The sequence below is a fragment of the Melanostigma gelatinosum genome (genome assembly GCF_949748355.1).
Source record: "Melanostigma gelatinosum genome assembly, chromosome: 3".
NCBI classification, from domain to species: Eukaryota; Metazoa; Chordata; class Actinopteri; order Perciformes; family Zoarcidae; genus Melanostigma; species Melanostigma gelatinosum.
The window spans coordinates 22,329,910-22,351,949 of NC_136636.1; the positions used below are offsets into that span (position 1 = coordinate 22,329,910).

The following is a 22,040-nucleotide window of genomic DNA, read 5'->3' on the forward strand; positions in this document are numbered from 1 at the left end:
TTGAGGTGACGGTAGGCTGATTTTGCAAAGATTCCTTTCTTGGTTTGTGGTCTAAAACATCAGCAACTGAAGCTGAGCGCTGGCTTTTAATCACTCTTCCTCGGCTCCACAAGCAAGTATTTGTCTTTGACAAAGAGGAAAAAAAACAAGAGACAAGTCTGTGGGCATCCAATAATCTTCATTCCTTTTGAGATTCAAAAAAGAGATAATGATCCTGAAGCCCCACCAAGCCTTTGAACACCCACACTCAGGCTGGACAGTTCACGAGCTGAGAAGATGAGCGCGTCAGAACGGGTCACTTGCTTAACAGAAACAGCATCTTAGCATCTTAACACACCGTGTTTTACACACCGCAGAATGCGCTTGCTTAGCTGTAGCTTCTTTGATAAATACAGAAACGAAAACCAAAGCGATCCACTGCTACAGGATACGTGGTCGCAGCTTTTATAAGAGGAAAGCTTTGTAAACGCAAGATCTTGCATCATGGCAGGCTTCTGTTGCTCCCACTGCTCCAAAGATTGTACTGATGCGTGTGCTGAAGAAAGCAAAAAGTGACATCAGAAGCTTCAATGGAAAAATAAAAAGTTGAGTGACCATCATTTTTTGGATTTTCTGGTGGTGGTTGTTGTGTTTCACCACAGAGGACTGTTTCATGGGATTGCACAGAGTCAGTTTTTGTAATAGGTAAACTGTGTTCGGGTAAACGGAATTTATTTCATCCCTATGGCTCACAGTGATTCACCAAATAGACAGCCGGGGTGTTTCCTGGTACTGATACACAGCATGCCCTTTTGATGAGGATCTGTCGTCGTGTGTTTGTGTCCCTAAACAAAATGAGGAGAAACATGATCCTCATGAAAAACAGCCCTGTTTTCAGTCTAGATGATTATTTACCCCGTGTGGCATTTCATTATCACAGACACCAGACCTGTAGGCTGTGAAACACACACACACACACACACACACACACACACACACTCGCACAGATAACCCTTAGAACCCTTAGAACCCTTAGAACCCTTTCTTAACCCTAGAAAAGAAGAAGAAAAACTTGTGGAAAGGTGCACAGTTAGAGGGGATATAATGAATGATCTGGGTGATACTAATGAGAAATCATAAACGAGTCATTTGTGTAAGATTTAATGGCATGAATATCAAAGTGGCAATAGACAGGCTTTTTTGCTTTAACTTATATGTGGATTGCACAATGTAATGGCTACAGGATAATGACGCCATAGGCGTTTAAACTGGATGTCTATAAGCCTCGCTGAGATGACAGCGCTTTTGTTTTCCCCGGTTGCTGTCTCCCCAGTAACCAAAGAGCAGAAATGGAAGTTTCTTTGCAGTAACTATCTCGAGCAGTGGAAATAGCGGATGCTGGGACAAGTAGCAGTGGGAAACAAAACGCAGTGCGTCCTAAAGCTTTGTCTCCTGTTGGGTTTTTGCTCGGCTTTGAGGAAGACAGAAAGCTTTCCAAGTGTCTTTGCGACAGCAGCATCAAAGTTCATACTCAGGAAGGCTAAGAGGGGGGAATTGAATTGCTGTTGGTGTGAAATGTTAAAAATGTATATTATTTTATACTCAGTGATCAAACAGACAACATGATTATGTTGTACGTGTCATATAGACTTAGTATGGATTGGGGACAAAGCTTGCATATTTTGCTTGCTTTTGTTTTAATTTAACTCAAACCGAAAACAATCGTTTTAATATCGAGACCTCATTCAATGCAGAATCCGGGATGAAAAGTTCCGATTTCTGAGATCAATTACATGAAAAAAGAAAGAAGAAAGAAAAGAGGATGTATTTGTACTCTTTGTTTGTTACGTGGGGGTTTGTTTGTGGTATTTTCAGTCCCCTCCACCACAGCCTGTCCGAGCTAGCCCAGCTTGGTTTGACATGTATTCATGAAGACAGGTTAGAGGCCAGAGTCCCTGAGGTAATTCACTTCAGCACAAGGACCCGAACATGATTTGCTGGGAGAGCCTCAGCAGGTGAAAAGCATGAAATAATAACAGAGAAAACATATTGTAGTAATGGAACTGTGTATTTATGGGCTGGAACTTCAAGAGCTCGCCAAAGAAAGCCTAACATACAACTGATGGAGGTTATTTCGGGAAGAAAAAATACTTCAAAACTAAAAGGCTCCATGAGAAACATTTTGAGAAGTATTTGCACTGTACCGTGCTCTCTGTTACTGTGGCATTTATAATAAGGTCTCTAGGTTTTTTTAAAAAGAGCTTTGTTCTGTGAAATGAACACACAAGGTGTCTGTGTTCTTGTAATTCATATCACGTGTTTGTTATGTTATTGTAATTAAACATATTTCTACTAATTACAGACTTGGTTTTTGCGTGGTGTGTTGCCCTCCTCTTCATCTTGTTCCCTCACATATTAAGGATAACATGGACCTCCACTGCACCAAATTATCAAGAACAACTCTTCAATTTGCAGAACACGATGCATGGATTAAGGTCGACTGACTTGTTATTTATCTTGCATCACTGAGTGCTGTATTTTAAGGAGGTCTATGAACAGAAAATGAATCATAGGTGAGAGTGAACGGGTTTCTTCTCCTGCTTGGCATGTGACTTTGTCATCTGACACCCAACACGTTCTCTGCTGAGGACGCAGCAGAGTGCAGCGTTAATTTAATTGTTGAGATTAGCAGCGACACTTTTGGGACCAAAATAGCAATCTGAAACACTGCATCAGTTTCTGTGAAGTTGCTGTTTGCTGAGAGAGTAAAAAGTGTAAAAATGTCCATCTTGATGAGAAGATCGCATGACTCGTCCTATCACCGGAGTTTGAAAATAATGGAATGTAAAATGACTTTTCTTAAAAAAAGTGATTTTAAGAAAAGTAGTTATGCATGTGATGGAACTCAACCAAATGCATTTCAGAGAGAAGCATGTCCCAGTGACACATGGTATGTGTATTTGACTGGAAAAAACAGACTCTTACTGCAGCACCTGTCTCACATTACATTACATTAGAGTCTCAAGACTTGAATTCACTGCAGCACAAATAGCTCCTGTTCAAATATAATAATCTATTTCCTGACACCTATGTGGTTTTACTCATCAGTCCCATGGACAATCTCCAAGATTCAACTTCTTACTCTGAAATGCCTGATTTCTAATTAAAAGTTTTTGCCCTATTGATATCAAGACATTTCAATTTAACATTTTCAAATGTCATAAGATCGCCTTGGGTCTGAAAGCCTCCCCAAAATACATCCTTTCGTGTTTTACAGCATCATGTAAGACTTTTAGTGTCTGGCTGGCGCCACATGTTTGCTTTGCTGGGCATCCTGTTAAGATGGGGAGCAACTTAATGATGATAATGTTGGGACCCGAGGTGTAGGTGAAGTATCTTTCTGTGCAAATGATGCATGCATGCAAAATATCGGACTATATTTGCATCTGTAATTCAGGCACCTGACAGATCCTTGCAATCTGCAGCGCGGTGCAAATGCAGAGCATCTGCCTCAATCAAGCTGTAGATGGAAAACATGGATGGGTAAACACAGTTTATCCCCACTACTTGGCAATTTCATTCCAGCACAAAATAACGCAGTTTTTTAACACAGCATGAGCTCAGCCAAGCTGTTTTTCTTCTTGACCCAGCCATATGATGACAAGAATATAATAGTAACTAAACAAAAACTGTTTTCCAATTTTGAATTTTCACACGATTCCATTGATTTCGAGGTGTTGGTTACGTGTGAAGATAGGCAGCAATTGTACTTTGACAGTGTTTCATGTCGCAGTAAATGCATTCAACACGTTTGAAAGGATGATCTCTTGGTCTGCAAAAGTTTGGAACTCGTTGTGGAGCCTCCTTATGAACGATTTCCAAATACTTTTACAAATATGGTTCGAAAAAGTGTTGCAGCCATAATTCTAAATGAAGAATCGCTGATTTGTTTCTACGTCCTCTTGGATTTTGGTGGTCGCCATCTTGTCTTTTTGCAACCAGTGAGCGGAAGTGACCATTTGTGGACCGTAGAGGAGTGACGTATATGCCGTAGCTCAATCACAAGGTAGCCCCGCCCTAAAGCATCCCCTGCTTTATCGTCTATTTGACTCTAAATGGACCATCACTTACTAAATCGAGTAAGACAATACACTCATGTTTACAGTGTTTACTGAGGTAATACAGTAAATCAAGTGAGAAGGGTCATTTTCTCATAGACTCGATTTTTACAGCCAGAGGAGTCGCACCCTGGTAGCCAGTAGAGAAAATACAAGTTTAAGGCACTTCCGCACTTTACTTTTCTGAACCATAGGTTGCCGCACATTTTAAATTTTTAACTTAAAGTTCTGTTTTTCCGTATCTCTGCTGTTATCTGGTCTCCTAAAAAAAGTTTTTGTCACTTTCTTTTCATTACTCGACATGTTTTTGGTTCACAATAGTCATCTCTTTATAACAAAATTGTACCAAAATATAAATTAGCATTAAATTGCTCTGAGGCCACCTGCCAGCTTTCTCATCAGATTAGCTCATATTTCACAGAGAGTAATGTAAAAATGTTTTGGGAAACATGGGGACATGTTTTTGCTCAAAGAGCAATGCACAAAAGCAATTTTGCCAACATCGTCGCTATTTAGCCGCTCTGCCTGCGGTCTTTCGAAAAGTGTAAAAGTAGAAACAAGAAGTCATGATAATCATACACTAAAACATCTGTCAGGCACCAATGTCGAAATAGTTCAAGGTCTGCCTTTGCTCTCCATGAACAGTGGGCTTTGGCTTTGGTTTTGCTCTGTGTCAGAGAGTTGCCCAACAGCAGAGCTCGCACTGCAGAAGCTCCTCGCTCTAACAAAGCAGGAGCTTTGTGTGTTGGCTGCAGGACAGCAACAGCTGCCTTATTATTTTATAGATAAGTGTCAGTGGGCAAAACGGCAGTGCACTCACTATATTCAGGCCGAGGTAATGCACGCAGTTTTCTGCTCAAGCTTCACGCAGATTCAATTTACTGCAATTACGGCATCTAATTTATGTTGTTTAACGATATAATGGCCACTTACCACGAAAATAGAATCGGCAATGAAAACAACAATAACTATAATATTTTTTTTCATGCTTTCTAAACATCTGCACAGACACAGACATTAGAGACACACTGAATTATTTCATTCACATGAAATTTCATTCAATTTAAGGGCCTGAAAATAAATTTGGGTCTGGGCAGCCGCTGCATGGAGAGAAGTCATTTAAATTTTGCAGTGAACTCTTTGAGCCAAATGCACCCCTTCAGTGTCCACAAGTTCTCCTCAATTGCTATCAGCTGCTGTTGACACTGAGGGGAGATTAAAGTTTCACTTTGTTGCTGTCAGGGTAAGTGGAGCAGCAAATAGCTGAGCCTCCCGAATAGAAAACCAATTCCTGCATAATGACAAAACAAAACAGATTCTAGCTGCTCTGGGAATGAACAACAAAGCGCTGAACACAATGGGGACATGTGGCTGTGACTCAGACCGATGCCATATAGAATAGAATTTATACGATCTATAAGCCGGGGGCCAGGGGTTCAGTGTATTGCTCAGGTACACTTCGACATGTGACACGTCCCAGTCGGGGATCGAACCGTTGACCTTCCAGTTCCCAGACGACCTCTTAACCCAGTGTGCCACGGTCTCCCGTAAGAATTTATACTATCTTTATCCCTTTAAGGGGTAAATTTTTCTTTGCATTTGACCCATTCCTGTATATAGGGAGCAGTGGGCTGCCAATGACAGGCACCCGGGGAGCCGGGGGTTCAGTGTATTGCTCAGGTACACTTCGACACGTGACACGTCCCAGTCGGGGATCGAACCTCTTAACCCAGTGCGCCACGGTCGCCCCCCATATCACATGAAATGCAAGTATAGCAGTGTTAATAAATTAATTATCGGCATTATTTTCTTGGACTTTCACAAAAGCGGCAACTCGTATCTTCTGTCCGCTGTGTTTCTGTGTATATTTTAATGTACTGCATAGTAACAATGAGTTTAGGTCAACAGTTAATTGACTGTTTGCTAAGTCCCGGCTAAGTTCTGGCTGGTTTTGTGTATTTCAAGATAGTCATGGTTTATTACTGTGTAATAGGGATACTCATTACCCGGAGAGGTTGGAAGGGTATTGGTAAGGGATATGTTTCTAAAAGTATTTACTTAACAACCTGTGGAGTTTACAATAGTAGAGTATGTTAGCAAATGATGATGGAGCATTAGCACTATGCTTTATCTTTTTGTTGTTGAACCAGTTTGACATCCTACATCCTGGATAGATCCTTCCAGTGCATATTGTAGACCCTTCTGTCTGCTTCTCTTTGAGATTGATTTGTTTTGATAATATTTAGTCAGGGAGTGCAGTTAGTGACAGTGTGGGCTCCTTGTAGCTCTAATAGCTTGATGGAGCGGCAGCGGGGGCGGGGCTTAGGGAAGTGTTGACTGAGTTTAAAATGTAAACTGCGAGGGCAACATAATGCTGCCTATTTCCAGTGCAGTCGGATACAGCTGCACAGTGAACTGTCCCGAAGGAAATTTGTCTTGGAAACATACACACAGTGTCTGCTGTTAAAACAATACAAATATTGCATACATACATTACATACACACACTGCCGCCAGTCCACATACCCGCACACACAGTACCTACAGTACATGCAAAAGACTGCCAGCCAACAAATACATTCCACACTGCCCGTTGTCCACTGTCAAATGCTGAGCCCCAAGAGGCTGCCAATGAAATCTCTGGGCATGCTTCAGACCTTTTCATAAAATTTCCATCGCTCCGACTTGACCTTTAATATTTTGACATTCCAATGACTTGAGAGACGAAGGCAAAGCCAATAAAATTGAACTCATCCTGCATTGTCTTCCACTGAGACCGGCATCAGTCCTGCTTCAATCACACAGACTCTGGGGAACCGAAGTCTCTCCACTGACGTGATGGAAACTCTTCAGTTCAGAAAAGGTTTTGTGAACTAAGCAGAACATGCTGCAGATGTGACCATTACGAATGATGTACAACGGGGAGGTTGCCTTAAGAACATGGAAAAACACCATAATACAGCTTTCTCCAGATTATTACTTCATATACTCTTTATATTACTTTATATTTTTTATAGCAGAGGCATGGTTCAAAATGATGTTTGAACTGTTTGGTCAAATCAATATTGATCTGTGGATGGTACAATGCAGTTAGCAGCGTAATAAAAAAGAAAGAGGTGGAAAGTAATTAAGTTAATTTAATAAACTTCAAATTTCGGGTATTTGAACTTGAGTTCTGCCATATCATACTTCTTTATTCTTCAACTCCATTAACATTTCGGAAGCAAATATTGTACGTTTTATACCACTATAATTATTTAATACAACTATAGTTATTAGTTACTTTGTTATTAGTTATTGGTTACTTTGTAAGTTTAGATTAACAATACAAAATATAAAATAAAAGATAAATGATAATGTATTTTCATAGATTAAGCTACCCGGCAGTATATAAGGTAATTCAAATACCTTTACCAGCCACAACATTAGTGATACTTACACATTATTGCTGCACTAATTATAATCCAGCTACATTATATTTATATACTATTCTGAAATAAGCCATTCTGCCTAATTAATATATTTTAGACATTATATATATATTTTGATGCTGTACATATACTTAAGTAAGATTTGTGAATTACTTTTACTTGTAACAAGAGTATTTTTACACTGTGGTGCTTAAGTAAAATATCTGAGAGCTTCTCCCACCTCACGCACCGGGTGAGCGTGACTATCACACACCATCGACCCAGATAGCTCCCTCGCACACTGACACGTGTGGGTGTTCCTGTGTGCGTATCTGTTTTCTGTTCGAGGACTTTCCAGATATTGATTTTTGTGTCGCACCTCTGCTTTGCGTGCTCCGAGTAGCTCAACAAGTTGTCAACCTTTTGATTGCGTCTGGAATTGATGAGAGCGATGACCTTACTGTGAGCAGAGCTTTGTGTTTGACCTGAGATTGATTAAAAATAAATGTTACTCACATTAGCCTGCAAACTAAAAACATGTCTCCAATTTGAAGCCTTTCAATATCATATAGAGCTTATTGGAGAGACTCCAGGAATTTCATTAACAAAAGTTCCTACAGGAAAGAAAATCTGCTTTGTGCTGCAGAAAATCCTGAAGTTGGAGAACTTTTAAATGTTATGTGAACCTGTGGCAGAGCTTCAAAGACCCCTTAATAGCTTCAAAGACCCCTTAAAGAAAGTAGCAGAGGACAGGTCCAGAGCAGAGGCCTTGGCTACTTCAATTATTGTTTCAATGTATGTTTTAAATCTCCTCTACTTTTTGTGAAAATTACCTTATCAAGACATCAAGTCTCCGGACACCAGGATTGTGGGTAGCGTCCAGTGAAAAAACATGATATCTCTGCTTAGAGTATCCTCGACGGAGTTTCTGTACGAGAGCGCAAATCTTGAGTTAACCGATGAATCGTTGATAACGGGCGAAGTTTAAAAGAAAGTAGCAGAGGACAGGTCCAGAGCAGAGGCCTTGGCTACTTCAATTATTGTTTCAATGTATGTTTTAAATCTCCTCTACTTTTTATGACTGAATTTGATTTCTTACACTGTTTCTTTAATTTTTTTAAATCTCCTTTTCTTTTGCCTTATGTTTTGATGCTTTTAATGGTTTTATGTGAAGCACTTTGAATTACCTTGTTGTTGAAATGTGCTATACAAATAAACTTGCCTTGCCTTAATGAGATGTTCAATTCTTCTGCAATATGAAGGAGGAAGTCAATTAACCCGTACAATAATAACGGATAAATCAAGTTGTCACAGTGCAGCAATATTTAATGTAGGTTATTGTTCCAGCCTGTAAGTCAATGTTGTTTCTGTTTATGGCAGTCAGTGATAATGTATCACAGAATATATAATTATGCTTAAAATGTGTCCTGTACAGGGTTTAAAGCAGCTAAATGTACGTTGTTTTGTTTCTCTTTCACATGTTCTTGTACATCTTTTAGTACATTGTAGAGTCGTCCCAGTTTTACACCTGCATCCCTTCGTTAAATATTCCATTATCTCTGTTTATATGTCAAAATATGTATCGCTAACAGCATGTTCATAAGCATGCACTGCCCGCGCTGCAGCGACATAAAGCCAGTTGGAATTTGCTTAAAAGAAAGTTTCCCTTTCTTCGCTACCTCCTCCTCCTCCTAATTAAACAACAGGAGAGGGAGGTGTGTGTGTGTGTGTGTGTGTGTGTGTGTGTTTGTTTGTGTGTGTGTGTGTGTGTGTGTGTAGATCAGAGCCAGCAGTCCTCTCTCTGTAGCTCCCTATCGCGCTAAAGTCTAAGCCTGCCCACTTTTTAGCGGTCCAATCACATGCGAAAGATTTGATATATATCCCTAAAGACGCTCTAACTTCTGCTTCGCTGGGACTTTAACCATAATGAAAGTGTGAAAAGTGCAGAAAGTGTGAAGTGAAAAAATTTGGCAATGGATATAAAATATAAAATAAAAATAAAATAAAATACGTTTTGGCATAATCCTCCAACATCATTGTTGGCGATGGATTGGTTTCATAATATGCTCTCTTGGTTCATGTCTTCAGGCTGTTTGAGGCTGGAGGCAGCTTTATAATTAGTTGTACTAATTGAGGGGAGTTGTACAGACACATAAAAACATAATAGAATACATTAAATGTGAATATGTCAAGTGACAACAAGAAACTTTGTTTGTTTGTTTAGCCATCACCAAAAACATCATCAGCTCCCGTTAGTTATATGGGAGACTAATCAGCTGAGTTAGCATGAGTATTCAACAGTTTGGCGGCGAGATTTAAAATACTTTTTCACCCTTTTAGACCTGGAAGTGTAAATCTCCACCCAGAGAGGTCAGACAAAGGATGAAGAGGCCAATGTAAAATATCTTGATCCTTTGAGACTTATAACTCCTTCCAACCCAGCTTGCATGATGAAAAGCTAATGCATTCAAATAAGTCTTTCCTTTTGTTTTTATTCTGACATGTTCAATGAAACACCTTTAATCCCATTACTGAACCCTGGCGGTGGTCTTCACTGTCACTTTCGGCCACTACATGGATTTTGTAATAACGCATTTACCGTGACACACACACACACACACACACACACGTTTTGATTAAATCAGCTTTCCCTTTCTTCAGAGATATAAATTATTTTAAGTGTAATGCAATTTCTATTTTGGCTGCGGGGAAAAGAGGTGAAAGAAAACTATAGCTATACATAAATACGTAAAAAAAAACATTCTTCATTGCTGAGATTCAGGTTGTTCAGCAATACAGCTCACTCTAAACTCAAAATAACAGCATGGCTAGGCTACCATCTCTAAATGAATCATATTATATCTACATAAAGGGGCAGGCTCCTCCTCCAAAAACACATGTAGGTTTTTATTCTTATTCGGAGCTAATACAATACACTGTTTTTGAAAATATGTTTTGCTTCCTTAAGATATGGACCCTTACATTACCGATAGACGCCCCAGCCCTACTAACACCTTACTACTTCCAAAAAAAGAAGCACACACTCACTATTAATACAGAAAGCCACCATGCAGAGTACATGCTGAAAGTCCAAACTTCGTCACATGGGTTCCCATAGATCCCTTTGAATACACAAAGTGCTCCGAGGTTCTTTGAAGCACTTCACATCAGTGCTAAACATAGCACCCTCCATCTGTTGAAGACCTTATGACAAAGTGTGTGAGGAATCGACTCCCTGCTATCTGGGTCTCTCCAATCTCTCTGCTCTCCTCTCTGTGTGCACCAAAGATGGCACCTTTAGCGGCCTTTTACTCAAGCTGCTGAAGTTTTAGGAAATACACTCGAGTCTATGGATGACAGATGAGAGGGCCGACTGCTGTTTTATAGAGAGCCGAAAACAACTTCACGCTCTTGTGGCGCAGACGAAAGCTGATAACCTGAAACATGTTCAGCATCCTCTCCATCTGTAATCACGAATGTGAAAACACAGCACAGAGGAGCTGCTCAAAGTTCTTGAGACAACAGGATTTCTCCAATCTGACAACAGAGGATGTTACTCCGGCACTATTTTTGTTTTGCAGCACAGTGTGTCACATTCAGTCCTGGTCCAGTATTACAGATCCATCATTGAAAGCATCCTCACACCATCCATCTCAGTCGGATGTCGCTATGTCTCCCGTCGCTAACCCTAACCCTAAACCTCATTCAAACCTCCGAGGGGGGTTTATTGCACGGCATCACACACACACACACATGCACACACACACACACACACACACCTATCTTCACAATAACAGAGCAGGGAAAAAGAAAAATATTTCCGCCAACTTGGACGGCCACCTGTTTGACCCGGTTTCTTCGCTAAAATCATCTGCCGCTACCTCGACTGTCTCCTCACATGAGCGGATACTCTTCAAGAAAAGAAAAGAAAAGAGTCAATAAGAGGCGATTACTGACATTTAAATATTTACATCAGAGCTCAGGTTGTATGGTGAAGATGAAGATGATTTCCACCATTTGAAACCAGATCATAACCCTGAAGCAGCTCTCAATGATCTCAACGCACCATTTGATAAGGCAGCATGTCGAGGGAATGAGTGGCGGCTTCGCATAGGCTAACTGATGCTGAGGATTATCTCACAAAATGAAATTAACAATGTAGAAGATTGTGTCCGTGCCCGAGGAAATTAAAGAAAAAGCATGTTCCTGGGATCATTTAGTTACACAATTTTAAAGATATTCTGAAAAGTTAAAGCCCTTTTTTCTTTCACTTGAATCTTGTTTGACTTCTAATATTTTTCTCCACCCAGTGTACAGATCAAAGAGGGTTGACTTATTATCAGCATATCCCTCAGTATTCAGCAGCAGCACGAACTGTTTCCTCTCAGATGATCATGGAGTTGATTTCACACCTCTCTAAAACTGTTTCCAGCAAAAAGCCTTCATGAGGACTTAAATAACATTAGAGTGCATTGGTTTCAGGGAGGGTGTACCAAATAACAACTTAGTGTATTTTATTGTTTTAATTCCAACAGTGTTTTGTTATCTTTTTGAATGATACAGTACAAATATCCGATTATAAATGCTGCCATTGATTAAAAGTACATAACTATGGAAGCAAAGAAAGGCTGTAATCATTTCAATCTGAGAGACTGAGCACCTGAATGTAACGTTTAAACACCAGTACTAAAAACCACACTGCACTTTCAAAACTTTTTTGTAATGGATAAGGTTTGAACTCCACACACCTCTGATTTTCCAGCCAAGTACAAGAAAAAATCCTCTGCTGTGAAAAAGGCTCAGCCTTTTATATCAACAATTCAAAGCTGATGTTAAGTTAACACTTGCAGTGGCAACGTGTCAACCTTCACAGGAGCAGTGGATTCATTTGCCAGACAGCATCCAGTGAAGCTGGAATTGCTTTCAATTTCTCCGCTACAAATCAAGAGAAATCCGAGCAGCGAGGGTACAAAAGTGGACACCAGCCACGTCTTGGTGTCCTGTTGCACAACATACAGCGCATGGGGGGGGGATTCCTCTGCTGTGCATGGCTGATCATCTGTCACTAACGCTGAGTAAGACATAAACTTGAGCCTCACCTGATGAAAAATAGCCACAAGCACAAAAGATAACGCCCCGACCAACATGGCAGGAGCAGAGCTTCCCATGTCCACTGACACATGCAGCGGCACATGACAACCCACCAACGCAAACACAGAGAAGCACAAGCACACACACACACACACACACATCCTCTACCAACACTTCCAGCTGGTAGATAATGGCAATACAGTTTTAGGGATGGTTTGGGCCGGATAAAAGAAAGGTCTTTCTCTGCAGTGTACTCACACAGCAATAAAACCCCACTAACACAGACAGAGAATGCCCTCATAAAGACACAGAGATAGCATCAATACCTGACCATCAACGTGATTGAACTACTGGGATTATAGCGGCAGCAAGAGGCAAGATGTTCGCCTCGGCCCTCAAACTGTTTTCCTCAATCTGGACAGACCTCGGAGCTGCACAGGGTGTCACATTCACTGACCCGTAAAAAAAGGGTTGTTGCTTGTATGTCATCCTTTAATCCGCGTGACTTTAAAACACACAATGTTGAGTCAGTCTACACCCGTATCAGCACTGGCAGGTTTTGCTATAAGGTTCTGTTCGCCCTTCTTGTAGTCTTATGTCTATTCACCTCCAGTACTCGTTTCAACTCGCAGGTATCCATCCAGCGGATAGAACGGTTGCATTTGAGGGTTTATTTAAAATTCCGTGTGATTTTCTGCTCTTTAATGTTGATGTGCCGTGTTCCTGAACAAACAATAAAATGCTGCAGTCTTCCTTTGCTTCAAACATAAAAAGGGCAAAAAGTCATAACTTTGCGCTCAAAATGTCTCTGCTGCATATTCTCTATGAAGTGCATGACATATTCATACACAGCTCACATACAAACAGCAAGCGTCCAATTACACTGGAAGAGTTTTCAAATTTTTTCACACTCATTTTGTGAAATAAAAAACAGATGAGAGGTGGTTCAAGTTGACAGGGAGAGCTTGTAATTAGAAGCAACATCAGTCTCACTTCACTGTTGGTCAACAACCTTTTATGGTCCTAAAATGACTGAACATGCACGGTTGCTCGTGAATCATTACTCCAGCATGCTGTTTTGTGTGTTTTGTGTGACTGTTGGGAGTTTTCAAATTGTGTCGTTATTCAGAGTTTATTGATGAACAGCATAAAACAACAGCAAGGCAGGTTCAAATGTAAACTAAGTCCACATACCGTACAGCAAGACAAACATTCAGTTGGGCTTGCAATTCAATTAGCTGATGGAAATGTCAGATATAGAGTAAGTGGACTAATTGCAATATATGATTTCACAGTGATGGATCCACAGTGACACTTTTTTCACTATTTTCCGACATTTTCAAATAAATAAATCATCGACAGATACCATGATTGTCTCTCTAACGTCGAAGGCAAATGTGTTAAATAGGAGTTCACGAACTAGAAAACATCCAAACAAACCCAGTGCATGAACCACACACACTGCTCGACCGCTGTTCCTCGCGGAGTCAATGAAAATAAATTGCCTAAAATGAATCTCATAAGAACAAACTGTAAGTCGCTTTGTCATGATGTGTGACTGAAATTGTGTTTGGTTGAAAATTATTGTTTTTCTCTTGCTGGTCAGTGAAATAAATCACACTTACAATGGCCTTGTTAGAAGTTCTGGCCCCGAACAAACATAGATGATAGTCTGGGCGATGCTAAAGACAATAACCATTTGGTTGATGTTGGCATTACAATATGCAACGGGGCTGAACATCTCTCATTTCAGAAAAACAGCTGAAGTGGATTTCCCGTTTTGAATAAAATCATGCAAGACAAGTGCAGGGCGACGCTGCACTTACACACCTCCCCTCCCACTTCTAAGTACGGTCTTTTGAAAAAAAACGTCCATCACCGAATGCATTGCAAATTAATTAATTCAGCAAAACGTTGCTCAGTATTCCCCTCAAATTGAAGTATCACTTTGTACAGGCAGGTTCAGGCAGAGCTTTGAGTATAAAAAGGCTTCTTTCCTTTTTAATAATTTTTCTCTTTTCACGGGATGCGTCGCTGCTAGCTGTTAACAGTGAATGAATTGGGAGTGCAATAATAAAAGTTCTTCCCATGACTCCATTAGTATGCAAGGTGCTGATGGCAGCAGCTCTGCATATGTTAACAATATCCACACAGCGTTTGCACAGCCACGGAAAAAACGCAGCAAAAATACTTGAAAAACCCAAACTTGAAGTCTTTTATTGTCTTTAATAGCTATAAAACCATGCTGTTGAGCAGCTTTTGTCTTGATCGTGAACAGGAGTAGGTGAGGGAGGCACGAGTACTTGAGCTTGTATCTTGCTACGCAATACAACACATGGAAACACAGGAAATGATACCTTCAAATCAGGACAGTTTCAACAAGTTGGTGAGTTACAGAAAGATCTAAAATACAGAAGATTGTACATTTCAAACTATAATTGACAGTAAGTATAATTGACATTTTAGTTTTTTTAGAAATGTATGTAGAGGGCGTAAAAAATTGGACAGTCAACTGAAAACTCTGAGGTGCCATGCTGGCAAGTTTGCTGTCAAACCAAAAGCCGATTATCTTCATAAAGTGCCCAGATGACATCGCCAGCCCAATTATCCATACCACACATCTGTCATCCTGCTGGAGAACTGCACACCGCAAGAGATATAACTCCCACATTGTAATTCATAAACGTGTTTAGCCCAATCTCCAGTTTAAAGATCAGGCATCCCTGTCAGCTCGGGAGAAATAGTGCAGAGTCGTCGTTACTGGCTCTGCCCTCTGTTGCTTTCCTTTTGTTGTTTAATGAATAAACGGCTCAATTATTGATGATCTCTGAGTTCCTTAATTATTAAATATACCTGTAGTTAAAAGCAGTTCCGGGGTTAATGCGGGTGCTGTAGTGGCTTGGAGAAAAAAACATTAGTGCTGGGTGCACACTGGTATGGTTCAAAGTGTCACGAGGTAGAAAACTGGGGGGGAAAGGAGAGTCCGACCCGTGGCTCCGTGCAGCATGTCGTCTCGGCGACAAAATCACAGTATTGGTCGCCTAAGAATTGATTTGGTGGAGGACAGCCCCAATAGCCAACTTTACTCTCCTCTGTGAGCAGGCAGGTGTCTTGTGCCTTTGCTAATTAGCATTTTGGCAGCATTGGGAGCCAACAGGCAGCTTCTCAATTACTGGGTACTTTCCCTGGCAAACTTGCCAGCATGGCACCTCAGAGTTTTTAGTTTGCTAACCTCAAAAAAAAGTTGCAACTATATCATATTAGATGTGTGTCATTACAATGCAACAGGCACGTAGGATATACAAATAGGTAATTGAAACGAGATGCAACTGAAGCAACAATGCCCAGCCTCTCTTCTGACACCTTAAAGGACTGTTGCACATCAAAGCAGACGGGGAGACAATATTTCAGAGTGCCAAACACCAGCGAGGCAGCACCAACAACAGAAAACAGCTGCCTTTGAATGGTGGATTGGGATGCTGGATTTATCATGCTCTCAACATGACCTCCTTTGCCTTGAAATACACAAGTCCTTTGATTGTTTCAGCCTCCCTAACACAAGCTTTCAATCAGACTCTTTGAGAGCAATCCCCTGGCCAGGCTTTGTCATCTATATTTCCACAATTGTTTTGGAGTCCTGATTTTGAGGAGCACTCAGGGACCAGTTGTACCTCGCCTGACCTCCTCTGGTGTCTCCAGAAATGAAGAGATATCCAGTCCCTGTCAAATGCCGCATGAACACTCGATTATCTACAATACTGCTTATATTACGCAAACTCCTTTGGTGTCAGACCTGAAAGAGACAATATCAAATCGAAGGGTTATTCAGTAGGCCTATTCGGTAATGTTTAAATGAATCATTATAAAACTAGACAAATACTAAATTAACTTGTAGACCTTTAACTCTTAAAGCAAAGTTACTTGTTTTACCTTGTCTCTGTTGAAAAGCTCCAGCTCGATAATGTATTTTCAGTAATTGACTAAATTATTTATATGCATGTGCAGAGGGAGGATGGGGTAAAAGAAAACAATGAAAAAGTGCAATGAAAAAGAAATGGAAAGAAGCATGAAGTCAGCAGAGGCATGTTTAAGGTAGATAAGGTGAAACTAATTGGCAGTTCCCGCTCTTTTCCAGTGGAGACAGACATTTTATTGGCAAGTCAGTGAGATAGTCTCCCTGGCCCCAAGAAAACGCTAGAGAATTGCAACAGCTGGGGAAAATGCTACTGGTCACGGCAAGTCATTCAAAATGGAAGTCTCCGAGCGGTGAGCTTCTCCCATGAAATCCTGCTTTTCCTCTTTAGAAAAGGTGTGGCTTATTTCTCATGAGATCCCTCAATCACGCTTCGAGTCAGAATTCACAAAGTAATTAACACGTTCAGAGTGCCGTGCAGTCTCTTCTGTTCAGCCTTCACAAACTTGTCAAGATGAGCGAGTTCACACTTCCTTCCACTCTCTCTGATTATGTGATTTTTTATTATTTTTTTTAGCTCACATCATGACCCATAAGAAAAAGGCTAAAAACTAAGAACTGCACACAGCAGCATTTCAGTGGATGTCAAGTGGAGTAATTATATTCACAAATTAACCTCAAGGGGCTTTACAACAAGTATAAAATACAACATCCTCTGTCCTTAGACCCTTGACCCCCCAAAAAAGGTTAAAAATGGAAGAAACCTAATGAAGAGCAAACATGGAGGGATGCCTCTCCCTGGACGGACACACATGCAATTAGATCTCATGTGTGCAGGTTTAACCAACATAGTAAAATGATGGTGTCAACAATCAGGATGATAAAATCATAGATAAATTGAATACAAATCCACGCAAAATACCTCACGGTATGCATGGAGACATCTTATCGTACATCACGAGAGACAGATTAGGTGTCAGGATCCAGGATCCCTGTCTGACCCGTTGGGTGTTTCCCCTGATCTCCTCTCCTCATGTGTCCTGTCATTCCTGTTTGTTATTGTGTGCCATGTGCTCTGTTTGTCCTCTGCCTCCAGACACCTCCTATGGCCACACCCTTGATTGTGCACAGCTGAGGACACTCCAGCCGATCACCTCCTGCAGCCTGACACACCAGACTCAGGGCCCACTAATGAGTCCCCTGTCTCTATATAAACGCTGGTCCTGCAGTCTGGGGTTGTCAGGTCGTACCGTCTTTCACCTGCTGAAACCCCGTGGCATCCTCTGCCCTCCTTGTGTTCTACGGACTACACAGCCCTGGGACGGTGCCCCTGGACACTCCCCTTCTGGCACATGTGCTCCCTGATCAATCGGCTCAGGCAGGCTGGCACATGGTGGGAGGGATTGGCAGTTCACAGCCTGCTTTCAGGACTGGTTGGACAAATGATTATAACAGCATGATTGCCAGCTTTGTAACGCAGACAGCAGGGTCACAGAAGGCTGGCAAGTCACTCACTGACAGGGGAAGAAGAAGAAGGGTAAAAAAGACGGGAATCCACTCTCAGAGCCATGGCTAATTAGATCTGACGGGCCAGAAGAAAGTGAGTTCAAATGTAATCTATTCATAATCATAATGTTCGGATGAATATAAAATTTGACATGTAGCAATAGATTCAGCCATGTCTACGAAGTTTGAATTAAGGTCACAATAAAAGTCGCTCCACAAGGTTACAGTGGATATTACTGAACAACACACCAACTAGAGCTGGAACTACAATTCTCTTTTTTTATAATCATCAGTTGTCTCACTGATTATGTGACATTATGTGTAATGTGAGAGTGGTCGGTCATAGTGAGAGATAGAATTCAGACTCGACTGTTGTTTGCATCCACTCAAAAGAGCGTATTAGAGTCTTTCAGCTCTTTATTTTTCTTTTCTAGTCTATAGCTTTTTACTCTAATCAGCATCATTCCAGCAAGCTGTTTTCATCAAGAAAAGCGCCGATAAACGCACCGTAAGCCTCCTGCCCTGCACCTAACTGCAGACAGACAGAGTTAGCAACTAGCTGTTGAACATAGGGGGTATATAGAAGCTAAAGAGCAAAACAATTAACTCCTGAGCTGGTAGAGACCAAAACAGAGCTAAAATAAACAATATTCAACTTGAACTTGTCAGAAACACAACCTCAAATAAATGCTAATAATGCCTTGTGATTGCTGGATTTGTAAATTAGCCACTGTTTGCTAACAAGTTCACCATATCAGCTATTAATGTGTTAATGTCAATGTTGTGTTTACAGCTTCAGAAGGAAAAAAAATCCCACAAACAATATAGCAATAATCACTATTGTTGCCATTGCTTGATTAATCGATTAATCGTTTCAACTCTAATGGAACCATTTATTTTCAAATCAATTCAAAAAAGACGTTGTAATTTAACATCGGTGTTACTTTCCCCTGCATAATTCAGGAGATGCTTCCACGACTCTGTTGCGTGAGTGATTACTGCATTATTACTCTACCTAATTATGCAGACCGGCACTTATAACCCACCCCGACCCCACCCACCAATTACTGTTATTGTCTCTCCTCTCTCTAATATGTTGAGGGGGGGGGGGGGTTCTCAGTTGCAACACAAACACTAATTCATGCAGACCTTGAGATAGAGTAGAGTTTATCCTCATATTTAATTTCATATCCTAAATCAGCTTGGGGTGTGTTCATTAATATTGAGCGCTGTTTCTGCCAGGAACTTATGATTTTCATAAGCTCATTAGCGATCGCACCACAGATCATAGGGGTCTGGGTGAGCAATTACTATGCTAGTGGAGAAGCCAGCTTATGAAACATATGCTCCTCAATAATGGCAAACTGGTTCAAGCTCTAGAAGGCTAATAACACCAAGTACCAAATTGAGTTATTTTTAACTTTAATTTAATGAATTAAATAATGTGGATGCTCTAAGCCCACCCTCGATTCCACGTCGTTTAGCATTACTAGCGGAACAATTGTCAAAATGAGCATTGCAGCAGAGAGTGGCTGTGAAGTCCCAATTGAAGCCAGCGAGGGCATTTCTGTTCCTCTTGCATTCATTTAGATAACATGACCTGGAGAAGTGCTTAAATGAGGCACGCCAGCAACAAGGAGGACCATGGATTTCCTCTGGTCGGCCTGTCTGAATGATTAGTGCAGGAGGTCAGGGAAACACTAAAAGGTCCTTGTGGAAGCTGAACCTGATTGGAGGGTAAACAATAGCATGTGTGATGAGCAGGCCTCCTTCATGGTGCCACTATTGAGAAGAAAGAGTTCGTGGCAGTTTCTGCAACCGGTTTTCTATGAAAAGCATCGGATATTTTGGTATTTCATTTAATTCATTGTTCAATGTGTGCATGTACGTTTGGAGTTAATAAAGTCAAATGAGAAGATGGAGCATAACAGTGATGTTTTTGCATTCGTTTTCACTTGCTTTAAAATAAGGAAGCTCACCGTGGAGAGCACGTTGCTTGTATCCCCCTCATCATCAGCTGGTGATCTTTTCCCTGCTTGTATATGAGAATGCATTAACTTTTCATGAGGACGAATTCAAGGATAAAAAGCATGCAGTGTGAGAACCACAGAGTTTTATAAAATGTCAGCTCAAAATTTCATCTGGAAGGCAGAATGGTAAAGGAACGCCAAGAGATGGAGAACTAGTAACATGCTGCATTTCGGTTTAGTTTCGTTTTGCTTGCAAAGTGATAAATATTTGGAAATTACTCTTGGGTCACATTCAACCTACATTTAGATATATTTGGACCACACCAGGGACAGAAAATGATCAATGTCGCCTTTTAGTTCTGGTCCAGTTTGTGTTCATACTGACTTTTCTTAACGAAACAAAGATTGTAAATGTGAATTACTTTTGTCTGAAAGCAAACTCACTGATTGGACAGTTTGGGTGACCAGCTTCATCAGCGCTGCATGGACCAATGACGGGGAATTTAATGTGTATTTGTGGTCACTGGTGTCACAAAGAGCAAGCAAAAAAATAAAAAGAAGATAATTACTGTGCGGTCGCTATGATTCACATACTTTTTAATGAAGAACTGCCAAAATACACAGACGGACAAAAGCACAAAACAACTTTGTTTTAACATCCATTCACTCCCTGCACTCACATGGTGACGTGCATACAAATCAGCAGAGGAGTTTAACAGCAGCTCACCTTCTGACTCAACACTATAATCATATATATATATATATATATATATATATATACACACACACACACACACACAATCCCCTGATCGGTGCATTTTGCTTTCACACCACAAACAAACCAGTTAGAAGTGGACCAACAGCCTCTTCTTCAGATGGTTCGAATTATTGTGTTTTTTATAGTGTTCACAGGATTTCATGACAGCAGATATGAGATGATAGCACAGATTCAAAAGATAAGTAACTAACTGCTAAAATGTTTTGAGACTTTGGCAGGGCCTCACAATACTGCCATTTTCAAATTGCAATATTTGTTAAAATGTTAAAATACCATTTTTAATTAAATATTGTCGTGCAAGATGTCCTAGCTTACACATCATATTCTACAGACTTATAACATATTGTTTGGTCCAGTCGTACCTTCTTTGTTTTGAATTCAACGCATTATAATATATAAACTCTATAATATCTTTGCTTTTCTTTCTAAAATAAGTACATATCACTTTACTTTTCCACTTCACAGTTTATTGTTCAGTTTGTTTTTTGTTTTACTGAAAAAGAAATAGCAATAATAAAATCAATTTGTAAAAAAAGACTGGACTTTAGATTGCTTTTCAAGTCAAATTGAAGTTAGGACCAGTGCAACAACTTACATTTCCTCATTTAACAGGTTTTTATGACTGAATTAGTGTGCAAGAAAATAAAAAATCCTACATATAGAATAATGATCAAAGACAAGATGTGCAAGTTAATCAGTGCTTTCTCTGCATAGGCACATTCCTACTCCTACACGTAAATTGCTTTCTGACAAATTCATTTGTAAATAAAATGAATTTAATTTATTTTAAGTGCAAACAACATTTATTTCCTCACATTTAACGGCCGGTTCTCTCAAACAAGAAAGTAACATATCCAGCAATGATTGATTTACTTTCTTCTGATTGCTTTCAATAAAAGCTTTTTGTGACGTACTGATGCAGCTTTTACAAAGTGACTCTGCTGGACATGAGTTTTCCAATTTATTTTTTAAAAACTCAAGGTGCTTGTTTACAGGATGGTGGGTTTCCAAGTGTCTTTTCAATGTCGTGGGCTTCATACTGTCTGCTGCCAGTATTTTAAGACGCACAACACACTGGGGTCTCTCTTCTTGGCCGACCTTAGTGCTTGTCCAGGGACAGATGTGTCTCGTTATATTTTCTTGCTTTTACCTTTTTTTTGTGCCGTTGTTGTGGTGGCCGCGTCGCCTGTTACAGCTGTAACAGACTTGCCATTTGATTTGGTACATCGCTTCCTTCCCCTCTCTTATCTTTTTCTCTGTCTGTGTGTCTCTCTCT

The 22,040-nt window shown here is 40.4% G+C and overlaps 1 protein-coding gene across 1 annotated transcript in view; it reads right to left on the reverse strand.

Moving 5' to 3' along the window:
- Nucleotides 1-22,040, reverse strand: part of LOC306775112 (metabotropic glutamate receptor 4-like) — a 139,342-nt gene that overhangs the window by 61,426 nt on the left and 55,876 nt on the right. The gene's annotated exons all lie outside the window — the stretch shown is intronic.